This window comes from Macaca thibetana, chromosome 4 (genome assembly GCF_024542745.1).
Source record: "Macaca thibetana thibetana isolate TM-01 chromosome 4, ASM2454274v1, whole genome shotgun sequence".
NCBI lineage: Eukaryota > Metazoa > Chordata > Mammalia > Primates > Cercopithecidae > Macaca > Macaca thibetana.
The window spans coordinates 168060765-168074618 of NC_065581.1; positions in this window are offsets into that span (position 1 = coordinate 168060765).

Below are 13854 nucleotides of genomic sequence, written 5' to 3' on the forward strand. Positions count from 1 at the left end.
GAGGGGCCCCTGTACAGCTGCAGGCAGCCTTGTGATGGGTGGGAGGGAGGCAGTGGATGCTTGCTGAGGGGCAGCAGGGATGTCTCCCTCCTTGTCCAGGCCTCATGGCCACACAGGGCTGGGTGCTCGCCACTCTGGCTATCATCCTCACCCAGGCAGACCCTGGAGCCTGGCCACACTGAATCCTGACATTAATTTCCTTAGATTAATGCTTCTGATAGAAGTTTTGTGATCTTCTAGGATGGATGGAGGGATTTGCTGGTCATATGCTAGTTAGTTACCAGTAAATGGTATATTTGATGTGCCAGGCACCCTGCCCAGTGAACGCATGGTGTATTCTTTGTTCTAAGTACTGGACGCACAAACGAAGGCACCTTTTTTGTCTTCTGCATTGTGATAGGTAAATGGATGATGCTTCTTTTAGCTAGGTGCTGTGCTGTACATGAAGGTCCCTTCCATGTGGTAGGTGCTCTGCTGGGTAACTAAAGGCACCTTCTTGTGCTAGGTGCGGTGCTGGGTACATGAAGCTACCTTCCTGTGCTAGGTGGTTTGCTGAGAAAATGTAGGTACCTTTTGTGTGACAGGTGTTCTGCTTAGTAAATGAAAGTGTCTAACATATGTTAGGTCCTGTGCTGGGTAAATGGAGGCAGTTTCCAGTAGCTCAGACCTGTGCTGGGTAAACGGTGGTAGCTTGCGTGTGCCAGGTCCTGGGCTAGGTAAATGAAGGCAGCCTCCAACAGCTAGGTCCTGTGCTAGGTAAAGAGCTTCCCTGTTCAGGTCTTGTGCTGGGTAAATGAAGGTAGCTTCCAGTGGTAGGTGCTGCACTGGGTAAGTGCAGGTGCCTTCCACATGCTCGGTCCTGCGCTGGGCAGTTGAAAGTGTCTCCCAGGTGCGAGGTGCTTTGCTCAGTAAACAAAGGCCCCTTCCACGTGCTGGGGAAATGACATCACCTTCCACGTGCTAGGTCCTGTGCCGGGGAAATGAATGGTGCCTTTCCTGTTTTCAGCCCTGTGCCAATTGTATTCAAATATTCTGTCTTCATCTTTTTAGCAACCATGGAAGAATACAAGTATTTCCATTTTATATGCAAGGACGATGAGACTCAGGTGGTGAGGCTGGTACAGATTCCTCTTCTATCAGGCCTGCGAGGTTTTGTGTGGGACCCTCATGCTTTATACACAGGTTTTCCTGTCCCGCGGTTGTCTGTCAGGTTCTGGGAATCCTGAGCTGGAATGAGGCACTCCAGCAGCATCTTCCCAAGAACACAGAGCCCACCAAGCCTGCACAGCCCACACAGCACACGGAGCCCACCAAGCCTGCACAGCCCACACAGCACGGCCCCTCATTGCAGATCTGCTGCCCTCGCGGGTTTAGGCCTGGTGCTCCCCTCTCACAGGGCTGTGCCTCAGACCCCACATCCGCGCTGCAACCTGGAATGCACCTGCCACATGGTGTGAGAGGCATTTTCTGGGAGATGCCCAGGGTGGTACCTTCACTGGAAAATAGTGGCTACTGGGTCATGCTGAGGGGCCTTTAGGACATGGAGCTGCAGCAGCGGAGGGCTGGGCTTTGGTCCCATTTGACCCTCCCCCATGCTTCATCCTGAAGTCCTTTAATCTCGGTCTGATGTTTAAAGTCGGGACAGCCCCTTCTACATGACCTTGGCGAGTTCTGACAATCAGGTGAGCTGGTGTGTGTGGGAACAGCGCAGAGCTCTGTGAAATGTCAGGCGTCTTCCCGGCCACAGGGCATCATGGTCAGCGTGTTGTAGGGTCAGTTGACCACTTGGACACCTGGTTATGACCATTTCAGACTCTTTTGGAAACAATCTGCTTTTATTCCCATTAGCAAACAAACTTGCTCAGCGGTTTGATGTGACAAGCTACAGGCAGCGCCAGAGTGCGGTGTGCCAGCATGAGAGGGAGTGAGCAGGGGCAGGTTTTCTCTGGAATCGTGCATTGTAGGAATAAATCACGTGTGTGTTTGCACCTTCTCACGCCTATGTGAAGATGAAACTTTAGTGCTTGAGGTTAAAAAGAATCCTGATGAAGGAGTCTGGCTCTTTCCTCCCTGGTCTAGAAAACAGTTTCCCGTGAAGGACCAGGGACTGCAGATTTTCGGCTTCAGGGCCCCACGGCCTCCACCCCCGCCACGCAGCTCTGTGGCTGTGGCCTGAAAGCAGCTGCAGCTGCCGTGCACAAGGGGCGGCTCTGGGCAGGAAACCACTTGCGAGCTGCCCCGCGGCTAGGGCGTCCCACAGAAGGAGCAGTGGGTTCTGTCCCACTGTGCTGCCTGCCAGGGATTTCCACCATGAGGGTGAATCACGAGGGCTTCTCATGGCCTGGTCTTACCTGCCTCTCTTGCGTGCAGGCTTTTTTTCTTTTTTAAACAAGGAAAGAATAACTTTATTGTAAGTATTTATATATATATATATATATTTATTTATTTATTTATTTTTGAGACGGAGCCTAGCTCTGTCGCCAGACTGGAGTGCAGTGATGGGATCTCGGCTCACTGCAGCCTCCGCCTGCTGGGTTCAAGCGACTCTCCTGCCTCGGCCTCCCGAGCAGCTGGGACTACAGGCGCCTGCCACCGTGCCCAGCTAATTTTTGTATTTTTAGTAGAGATGGGGTTTCACCATGTTGGCCAGGATGGTCTCGATCTCTTGACCTTGTGATCCCCCCTCTCGGCCTCCCAAAGTGTTGGGATTACAGGCGTGAGTCATGTGCCCGGCCTATAAGCATTTATTACAAGCATTTATCTCCAACACCAAGGTTGCCATATTCAGTGATATAAACATTGGTTCTGGATGGTGGAAAATGTTATGGCCGTGGGATAAATTTATTGTTAAATTTATTCAGACCAGAGGGAAGGTGAAGCCTGTGTCTCCTTGCTCTCACCCACGGGAAATGGAGGGGAGGCTGCCAGGGAGGCTCCATGGGCACCTCCCTGGGGCCCTAGAGAGGTACGGCTGGTGGGAGGCAGTCATTTCCAGGCTGTGGTGTGAACCAAGATATTAGCATAGGCACCGTGTGAGGCTCAACTGTCTACCCAGGCAGTGGAAAAGGAGTTTTCAACAGAGACGCAGCAGACCTGGAGCTTTAAAAGATTTCAAGTCTCGGCTGGGCTCAGTGACTTATGCCTGTAATCCCAGCACTTTGGGAGACCAAGATGGGTGGATCACAAGGTCAGGAGTTTGAGACCAGCCTGGCCAATATGGTGAAACCCTGCCTCTACTAAAAATACAAAAATTAGTCCCAGCTACTCAGGAGGCTGAGGCAGGAGAATGGCGTGAACCCAGAAGGCAGAGTTTGCAGTGAGCAGAGAATGCACCATTGCACTCCAGACCGGGTGACAGAGTGAGACTCCATCTCAAAAAAAAAAAAAAAAAAAAGATTTCAAGTCTCTATGATCCAAAACAGTGCTTTCCCAGCTACGTTTGCCACATTCATCCTTTCTGCAGTGTTCGTGGGACTGTCTCTGTAATGGCCACAGATCTGCTTCTGGAGGTTCTACCTTATTACATTGGTTTTTGTTTGTTTGATGGTTGATTTCTGTAACACCACCACTCTTTATTTTTATGGCTCTGTAATATGTATTTCATATTTGATAATGCAAATCTTCGTATTTTTCCAAATTATTTTATCTATACTTTTACAAACATTTAAAAAGAATTCTTTTTTTTTTTTTTTTTAAGAGACAGGTTCTCACTCTGTCACCAAGGCTGGAGTGCAGAGGTGTGATCAGAGCTCAAGGCAGCCTCAACCTCCTGAGCTCAAGTAATGCTTCTGCCTCAGCCTCCCAAGTAGCTGAGACTATAGGCACACACCACCACACCCAGCTAATTTTTTTATTTTTATTTTTTGTAGAGACAGGGTCTCCCTACATTACCCAGGCTGGTCTCAAACTCCTGGCCTTAAGTGATTCTCCTGCCTCAGCCTCCCCAAATGCTGGGATTATAGGCATGAGCCACTGTGCCTGGCTTTAAAATTAAATTAAATTTAAAACTTATTGCATGTAAAATTGCCATATTAACAATGTTATTTTGTTCTACATAAGATCCCAGTGTTTCATCATTTATTCAGGTTTTTCATCACTTTATTTATGTATTTGATGTGCTATAAATGTACTTGGTTTCAGGCTAAATGGGATAATTTAATGCATTCACATATTTTGTAAAGATCAAATCAGTGCACTTGGGATATCCACCACCTTAAACATTTGTCTTTTCTTTATTGCTAGAACCATTAAAATTCTTCTCTTCAAGCTATTTTGAAATATACAATAGATTATTGTAATCTATAGTAAACCTACCAAAAACTAGGTGTTATTTCTTCTTTCAAACTGTACATTTGTATCCACTAATCGACTTCTCTTCATTCCTACACCCCTTGCCCTTCCTGGTCTCCAGTAACCACTACTTTCTATCTTCATGAGATCTACTATTTTAGCTACTGTCTTTCTGTGCCTGGCTTGTTTCACTTAACATAATGGCCTCCAGTTCCATCCATGTTGCTGGAAACAACAGAATCTCATTCCTTTCTCTGGCTGAACCACATTCCATTGTGTATATGTGCCACCTTTTCTTCTTCCATTCTTCTGACCGTATTCCATTGTGTATATGTGCCACCTTTTCTTCTTCCATTCTTCTGTCAGTGGGCACTTAGGTTGATTCTCTGTTTTGGCTACTGTGGATAGTGCTGCAATAAACATGGGAGTGCAGAGATCTCCTCAATATCCTGATGTCCTTTCTTTTGGGTGTACACTCAGTAGTGGAGTAGATGGATTGTATGGTAGTTCTATTTCTAGTTTTTTGGGGAACCTCCATGCTGTTCTCCATGGGGGCCTGTACTAACTTACATGCCCACCAACAGTGTCTGAGGTTCCCTTTTTTCTCTCCAGTATTTGTTACTGTGTGTTTTTAATAAAATCAATTTTAACTGGGGTGAGATGGTACCTCATTCCAGTTTCGATTTGCATTCCCATGATGATTAGTGATGTTAAGCATTATTTCATATACCTGCTGGCCATTTGTCTGTCTTGTCAAATGTCAAGAAATAGACATTTCTTGAGAAATCAAATTATTGGATTTTTTTCCTATAGAGTTGTTTGAGTTCCTTACATACTGGGGTTGTTAATCCCTTGCCAAGTGATCAGTTTCCAAATATTTTCTCCCACTCTGTGGTCAACCTTTGTCTTCACTTTGTTGATTGTTTCCTTTGCTGTGCAGAAGTTTGATGTGATCCCATTTGTCGTGTTTTTTTAAATTTATTTTTTATTTTTATTTTTGAGATGGAGTTTCGTTCTGTTGCCTGAGCTGGAGTGCAATGGTATGATCTCGGCTCACTCCAACCTCCGCCTCCGGGGCTCAAGCGATTCTCCTGCCTCAGCCTCCCAAGTAGCTGGAATTACAGGCGCCTGGCACCATGCCCGGCTAATTTTTGTATTTCTAGTAGAGACAGGGTTTCGCCATGTTGGCCAGGCTGGTCTCGAACTCCTAACCTCAGGTGATCCACCCACCTTGGCCTCCCAACATTTGTCAATTTTTGCTTTGGTTCTTTGCGCTTTTGAAATCTTACCCCAAAAATCTTTGCCCAGACCAATGTTTTATAGCATGTCCCCCATGTTTTCTTGTAGTCATTTCATAGTTTCAGGTCTTACATTTAAGTCTTCAATTTTGATTTGACTTGCGTGTGTGCTGAGAGACAGGGACCTAGTTTCTTCTGCATATAATTATTCAGTTTTTCCAGCATCACTTACTGAAGAGACAATCCTTCCCCCATTGTGTGTTCTTGGTGCCCTTGTTGAAAATCAGTTGGCTGTAAAGGCACAAATTTATATCTGGGTTCTCTATTCTGTTCTATTGGTCAATATGTCTGTTTTTATGCTGGTACCATGCTGACTCATTTACAATAGCTTTGTAGTAAATTTTGAAGTCAGGCAGATGCCTCCAGCATTGTTCTTTGTGCTCAGGATTGCTTTGGCGATTCAGAAGCTTTTGTGGTTCCATATACATTTTAGGGTTTTTCACTTCTGTGAAGAATGTCATTGGCATTCTGATAGGAATTGCATCGACCCTGTAAATTGCCTTGGGCAGTGTTGTCATCTTAACAATATTAATTCTTCCATAGTCCTGGATAACTTCAGATAATCCATGAGCATGGAATATTTTTCCGCTTTATGGTGTCCTCTTTAATTTCTCTCATCAGTGTTTTATAGCTTTCTTTTTCTAGGTCTTTTACTTCTTTGCTTAAAGAAGTGATTCCTAGCTATTTTATATTCTTTGTAGCTATTGTAAACAGCATTACTTTCTTGGTTTCTTTTTCTGATTTTTCACTATAGACGTAAATAAATACTACTGACTTTTGTATGTTGATTTTATAACCCACAACTTTACTGAATTCACTTATCAGTTGTAAGAGTTTTTTTTTTTTTTTTTTTTTTTTTTTTTTTTGGTGGAGCCTAGGTTTCTCTAGGTATAAAATCGTGTCATCTGCAAACAAGGCTAATTTTACTGTTTTCCTTTCCAAATTGGATTCCCTTTCTTTTTCCTGTCTGATATGCTCTGGCCAGAATTTCTAGTACTATGTTGAATAAGAGTAGTAAAAATGGGAATCCTTGCATTGTTCCAGATCTTAGGAAAAAGGCTTTCAACTTTTCCCTGTTCATCATGATGTGAGCTGTGGGTTTTCATTTATGGACTTTATGATTTTGAGGTATGTTCCTTCTATATCCAGTTTGATTAGGGTTTTCATCATAGAGGGATGTTGAATTTTATCATATCTTTTTTGATATTTATTGAAATGATTATATGGTTTTGGTCTTGGTTCTGCTAATGTGATGTATCATGTTTATTGACTTGCATATGTTGAACAATTATTGCATCCCTAGGATGAATCACAATTGTTTATGGTGAATGATCTTTTTAATGTGTTGTTAAATTCAGTTAGCTAGTGTTTTGTTGGGAACTTTTGCATTTATATTCATCAGTGATATTTGCCTATAATTTGGTTTTATTGTTTCCTTGTCTGGTTTTAGCATCAGGGTAATGCCATCCTTGCAGAATGCATTTGGAAGTATTCCCTTCTCTTCAGTCTTATTGAAGAGTTTGGGTGAAATTGACATTAGTCCTTTTCAAAAAAAATTTGTGGGCACATAGTAGATGTATATATTTATGGGGTACATGAGATGTTTTGATATAGGCATGCATTGCATAATAATCACATCAGGGAGAATGGGGTATCCACCACTGAAGCATTTATCCTTTACATTACAAACAATCCAATTAAATTCTTCCAGTTATTTTTAAATGTACAATTAAATTATTATTCACTATAGTCATCCTGTTGTGGTATCAAACAGTAGGTCTTACTCATTCTTTCTAGCTATTTTTTTGTACCCATTAACCATCCCCATCTAGCTCCCACCCCCATACACCTCCCCACTACCCTTCTTAGCCACTGGTAACCATCTTTCTACTCTCTATCTCCATGAGTTCAATTGTTATGACTTTTAGATCCGGGAAATAAATGAGAACATGAGACATTTGTCTTTCTGTGCCTGGTTTATTTCACATAAGATAATGATTTCTAGGCCGGGCGCGGTGGCTCAAGCCTGTAATCCCAGTACTTTGGGAGGCCGAGGCGGGTGGATCACGAAGTCAGGAGATCGAGACCATCCTGGCTAACATGGTGAAACCCCGTCTCTACTAAAAATACAAAAAAAACTAGCCGGGCGTGGTGGCGGGCGCCTGTAGTCCCAGCTACTCGGAGGCTGAGGCAGGAGAATGGCGTAAACCCGGGAGGCGGAGCTTGCAGTGAGCCGAGATCGGGCCACTGCACTCCAGCCTGGGTGACACAGCGAGACTCCGTCTCAAAAAAAAAAAAAAAAAAAAAAAAAAAAAAAAAAAAAAAAAAAAAAAAAAAAAGATAATGATTTCCAGTTTTGATCATGTTGCAAATGACAGGCTCTCATTCTTTTTTTTTATGGCTGAAGAGTATTCCTTTGTGTATATGTACTATATTTTCTTTATCCATTCATCTGTTGATGGACACTTAGGTGACTTCCAGATCTTGGCTATTGTGAACAGTGCTTCAGCAAATATGAGAGTGCAGATATCTCTTCAATGTACTGATTTCCTTTCTTTTAGGTACACACACAACAGTGGGATTGCTGGGTCATGTTACAGCTCTATTTTCAGTGTTTTTGAGGAAGCTACAAACTGTTCTCCATAGTGGTTATACTAATTTACATTCCCACCAACAGTATACGAGGGTTCCCTTTTCTCCACATCCTTGCCAGCATTTGTTATTGTGTGTCTTTTGGACATAGCTATTTTAACTGGAGTGAGACAGTATCTCATTGCAATTTTGATTTGCATTTCCCTGATAATCGATGATGTTGAACATCTTTTTGTGTGCCTGTTTGGTATTTGTACGTCTTCTTTTTTTTTTTTTTTTTTTCTGAGATGGAGTCTTGCTCTGTTGCCCAGGCTGGAGTGCAGTGGCAAGATCTCGGCTCAGTGCAAGCTCCACCTCCTGGGTTCACACCGTTCTCCTACCTCAGCCTCCCGAGCAGCTGGGACTACAGGTGCCCGCCACCATGCCTGGCTAATTTTCTGTATTTTTAGTAGAGATGGGGTTTCACCATGTTAGCCAGGATGGTCTTGATCTCCTGACCTCGTGATCCTCCCACCTCAGCCTCCCAAAGTGCTGGGATTACAGGTGTGAGCCACCACACCCACCCTGTCATTTGTATGTTTTCTTTTGAGAAACATCTATTCAAATCTTTGCTCATTTTTTGATTGGATTGTTCGATTTTTTTCCCTGTAGAGTTGTTTGAACTCCTTATATATGCTGGTTATTAATCACTTGTCAGATGGATAATTTTCAAACATTTCCTCCCATTCTGTAGGTGTCTCTTCATTTTGTTGATTGTTTCCTTTGCTGTGCAGAAGCTTTTTAGCTTGATGTGATGCCATTTGTCTATTTTTGCTTTGGCTATCTGTGCTTTTGAGATCTTACCCAAAAAATCTTTGCCCAGACCAATGTCCTATACCATTTTCCCAATGTTTTCTTCTAGTAGTTTCCTAGTTTCAGGTCTTAGATTTAAACCTTTAATCCATTTTGATTTGATTTTTGTATATGGCAAGAGATAGGGGTCTAGTTTCACTTTTTAACATGGATATCCTGTTTTCCCAGCACTATTTATTGAAGAGACTGTTTTTTCCCCAATGTATGTTCTTGCCACCCTTGTTGAAAATTAGTTCACTCTAGGTGTTGGATTTGTTTTTGGATTCTCTATTCTGCTCCATTGGTCTATGTGTCTATGTTTTTATGCCAGTACCACACTGCTTTGATAACCATAGCTCTGTAGTATAATTTGAAGTCAGGTATTATGATTCCTGCAGTTGTGTTCTTTTGCTTAGGATAGGTTTGGCTCTTCTGGGTCTTTTGTCATTCTATATAAATTTTAGGATTGTTTTTTTCTATTTCTGAGGAATGTCATTGGTATTTTGATATACATTGCATTGAATTTGTAGATTGCTTTGGGTTAGTATGGACATTTTAATAATATCAATTCTTCCAATCCATGAACATTGAATGTCTTTTTATTTTTTGATGTCCTCTTCAATTTCTTTCTTCTTTAAGTGTTTGATAAAACTCAGCAGTGAAGTCATCACGTCCTGGGCTTTTCTTTGATAGGAGACTTTTTATTTTGGCTTCAATCTTGTTACTCATTATGGGTTTATTGAGATTTTATACATTCTATATAGTTCAATCTTGGTAGGTTGTATGTGTCCATAAAGTTATCCACTTCTAAGTTTTCTAATTACTTGACATATAATTGTTCACAGTAGTATCTAATGATAGCTTTTATTTCTGTGGTCTCAGTTGTTATGTCTCCTTTTTCATTTCTGACGTTATTTATTTGGATTTTCTCTCTTTTTCTTAGCCTAGACAAAATTTTGTTGATTTTGTTTATCTTTTCAAATAACTACCTTTTTATTTCATTGATCTTCTCTATTTTTTTTTTTTTTCAAGTTTCATTTACTTCTGCTGTAATCTTTCTTTGCTTTTTTTCCTTATACTAACTTTGGGTTGGCTTTGTTCTTGCTTTCCTCATTCCTTAAGGTGCATTGTCAGGCTGTTTATTGAAAGTCTTTCTACTTTTGCGATGTAGGTGTTTATTGCTATAAATGTTCCCCTTAGCACTGCTTGTGCTGCATCCCATAGATTTAGGTATGTTATATTTCCATTGGCACTTGTTTCAAGGAATTTTTAAGTTTTCTTCTTAATTTCTTCATTGATCTATTTGTTATTCAGAAGCTTGTTGCTTGGTTTCCATGAGTTTGTGACATTGCTGAGGTTCTTCGTGTTACTGATTTCTAGTTTTATTCCATTGTGATCAGAAAAAAATACTTGATATGATTTCTACTCTGTTCAGACTTCTTTTGTGGTCTAAGATATGGTCTGTCCTGGAGAATGTCTTATGTTCTGATGAAAAGAATGTGTATTCTGTAACAGTTGGGTGAAATGTTCTGTAAATGTCAGTTAAACTTATTAGGTCTAGAGTGTAGTTTAACTCTGATGGTTCCTTTTTGATTTTCTGTCTGGATGATCTGTGCATTACTGAAAGCGGGGCATTGAAGCACCCTACTACTATTGTAATGTCATCTGTCTCTCCCTTTAGATCTATTATTGTTTGCTTTACATACTTGGGAGTTCTGGTGTTGGATGCATAGGTATTTATAATCATTATATCCTCTTGAGGAATTGACTTCTTTATGATTAAATTTTTACCTTCTCTGTCTCTTTTTATAGGTTTTGATTTGTAGTCTATTTTATCTGATATAATTGTAGCTATCTTGCCTTTCTTGTTTTTGGTTTCTAGTTGCATGGAATATGTTTTTCCATACCTTCACTTTCAGTCTGTGTGTGCCTTTATAGATGAAGTGGGTTTCCTGTAGCAACATATAGCTGGTTTGAGACCAGCCTGGGCAACATGGTGAAATGCTGTACTATAAAACATACAAAAATTATCTGGGCATGGTGATGTGTACCCATAGTCCCAGCTACATGGGAGACTGAGGTGGGTCAATCACCTGAGTCTGGAAGGTTGAGGCTGCAGTGAGCTGTGATCACACCATTGCACTCCAGACTGGGTGATAGAGTGAGACCGTGTCTCAAAACCAACCAACCAAACAAAAAGCCCAAACATATAGTTGGGTCTTATTTATTTGTCCATTCAGCCACTCTATGCCTTGTAACTGGAGTATTCAGTCCATTTACATTCAGTGTCATTATTGATAAGTAAGGACTTACTACTGCCATTTTGTTGCTTGTTTTCTGGTTATTTTGTAGCTCCTCCCTTCCTTTCTTCCTGTCTTCCTTTTTAGTTAAATGGTTTTCACTGGTAGGATGTTTTAATTTGTTATTTATTTTTAGTGAGTCTATTATAGGTTTTTGCATTATGGTTTTCATGAGGCTTACACAAAACATCTTACAGTTATTTTAGAGATGACAAGTTATTTTAAAGAGATGACAACTTTTCTTAAATCACAAGGAAAATAATAGAAACAAACAAAAAATGAAGTCTACATTTTAGGTCTACCCCCTCCCCAGCTGGCTTTTAGTTGTCTCAACTTACTTATTTTTATACTGCTTATGTCTTCATAGGTTGCTGTAGCTATTGTTGTTTTCGATAGATTTTTCTTTTGAGCTTCATACTAGAGTTATGAGTGGATTTCACACAACAGTTGCTGTATTAGAGTTCTGGGTTTGTCCATGTACTTAATCTTACCAGTGGGTTTTCTATCTTCAGTTATTTTCCCAGTAGTTTTTTTTTTTTTCTTTCAAATTGAAAAACTCTCTTTAGCATTTCTTGTAAGACTGGCCTGGTGCTAGTGAATTATTTCAACTTTTTGGGGGGAAAGTCTTTATCTCTCCTTCATACTTGAAGGATAACTTTGCTACATAGAGTATTCTTGGATGGAAGTGTTTTCTCTTTCAGCACTTTGAAAATGTCATTGCACTCCATCTAGGTCTGTGTGGTTTCTGTTGGGAATGTTATTGACAAATGAATTGGAACTCCTTTATATATTATTTGCTTCTTTTCTCTTGCTGGTATTAGAATTATCTTTGTCCTTGAACTTTGAGAGTTTGATTACCGTATGCCTTGGGGAAATCTTATTTGGGTTAAATCAGTTTGGTGTTCTCTGACCTTTCTGTACCTGAATACTTATATCTTTCTCGAGTTGTGGAAAATTTTCCGTTATTATTTATTCAACTAAGTTTCTACCCCTTGCTCTTGCTCAACCCCCTGTCTAACACCAGTAATTATTAGATTTGGTCTTTTGAGGTCATTTGCTATATCTTGTAGGAGATCTGTGTTTATTTTTTTCTTGTGTTCTCCTCTGTGTATTTTCAAATAGTCTGTCTTCCAGCTTACTGATTCTTTCTTCTGCTTAGTCCATTCTGCTATTGAGAGACTAATTTTTTTTAGTTCAGCAAATGTGTTTCTCGGTTCCAAGATTTCTGTTTTATTTTTAAATTTTAAACTCTTTGTTAAATTACTCTGATAAAATTTCGAACTTCTTTTCTGTATTATCTTGGAGATGACTGAATTTCCTTAACACTACTCTTTTGACTTTTTGGTCGGAAAGCTGGCATATGGATCTCTCATTAGGGTCAGTTTTTGTTTCTTTTATTTCATTTTGTCTTTGCTTTGTCCATTTGAGGAGATCATGGCTCCTTCTTTACTGTTGTTTCTTGTGGGTGAACATCTATGTCTTTGCATTGAAGGACTGGTTATTTATTCCAGTCTTCTCTACCCAGCTTTATTTTGTTATTATTGAATATATTTGCTTAGAGGTTCCTTACCACTAAACTACTGCATCCCTTATGGCTTCAAGAGGTGCCCTAAACCCAGTTTTGCCTCAGCTCTAGCAAAGGATTAGAACACTGCTGTTTCTGGATGGGAGCGGTCCCGAAAGGGATATCCCAGCAGTGTGGGAAGCTGGCTTAGGGGTTTGTGCCCAGGAGGCTTGTGGGACAAACTTCCTACAGCCTGGTGCTGCTGAACAGCCACTCTGGTTTGGCAACTCCTGTGACTGAATTACAGAACAAAGTTTCCGGGACTGAGTTACAGAGCAGAGTTTCCAGGGCTGGGTGTGGGAATCCTGCTTGTCTCCTTTGTCTCTGGCTGTCCTCAGGGATATTTCTCCCTTCGGGCACTCATGATGCTTCCTGTGGGTTAAGAGAGGGACAGATCTCCTGCTAGCGAACCCAAGATGGTGGGGAAGCTATTTGTCTACATCAATTTCACCTTTTCCAATGTAGAAACAGTGAGATGGGGGAAATGTTCATGTGCTTGGTACTGGGCAGAATAGGAAGAGGGGTGTCACGGATGAGGAAGTCCAATTCTCCTACCATCTGCTCACAGCCTTTTCACTTCTCTGTGGCCCCAGGAATGGTTTTATCGTTGTATTTGATTTCTGGGATATTTCTGGTGAGAATCTCAGCACTATATATTTGTTTTAGGCTTTGTGGGTTTGGAGGGGAGTGAATCCAGCTTATTTCTATGCTACCATCTTGGAACTCAAGTCCTTTTATACAGGTTCTTTAAAAAGTTGTGGAATCCACAACTTTTCCTCCAGGGATAGCAAATGCACTCTAACTATTGTTCAAGTTTCCATAAATTGGCAGTGCCCCCTGGGATCCTGTGATGAGACGAGATGTCATAACCGATTAGCAATGTCTGCCAAGAGTGTGAGTGGTGCAGGCAGTGGTATGTGTGCTGAGGATTTGCCATCTGGGCTCAACTGCTTCAGATCTCTGAGTCTGATCCTGTCAA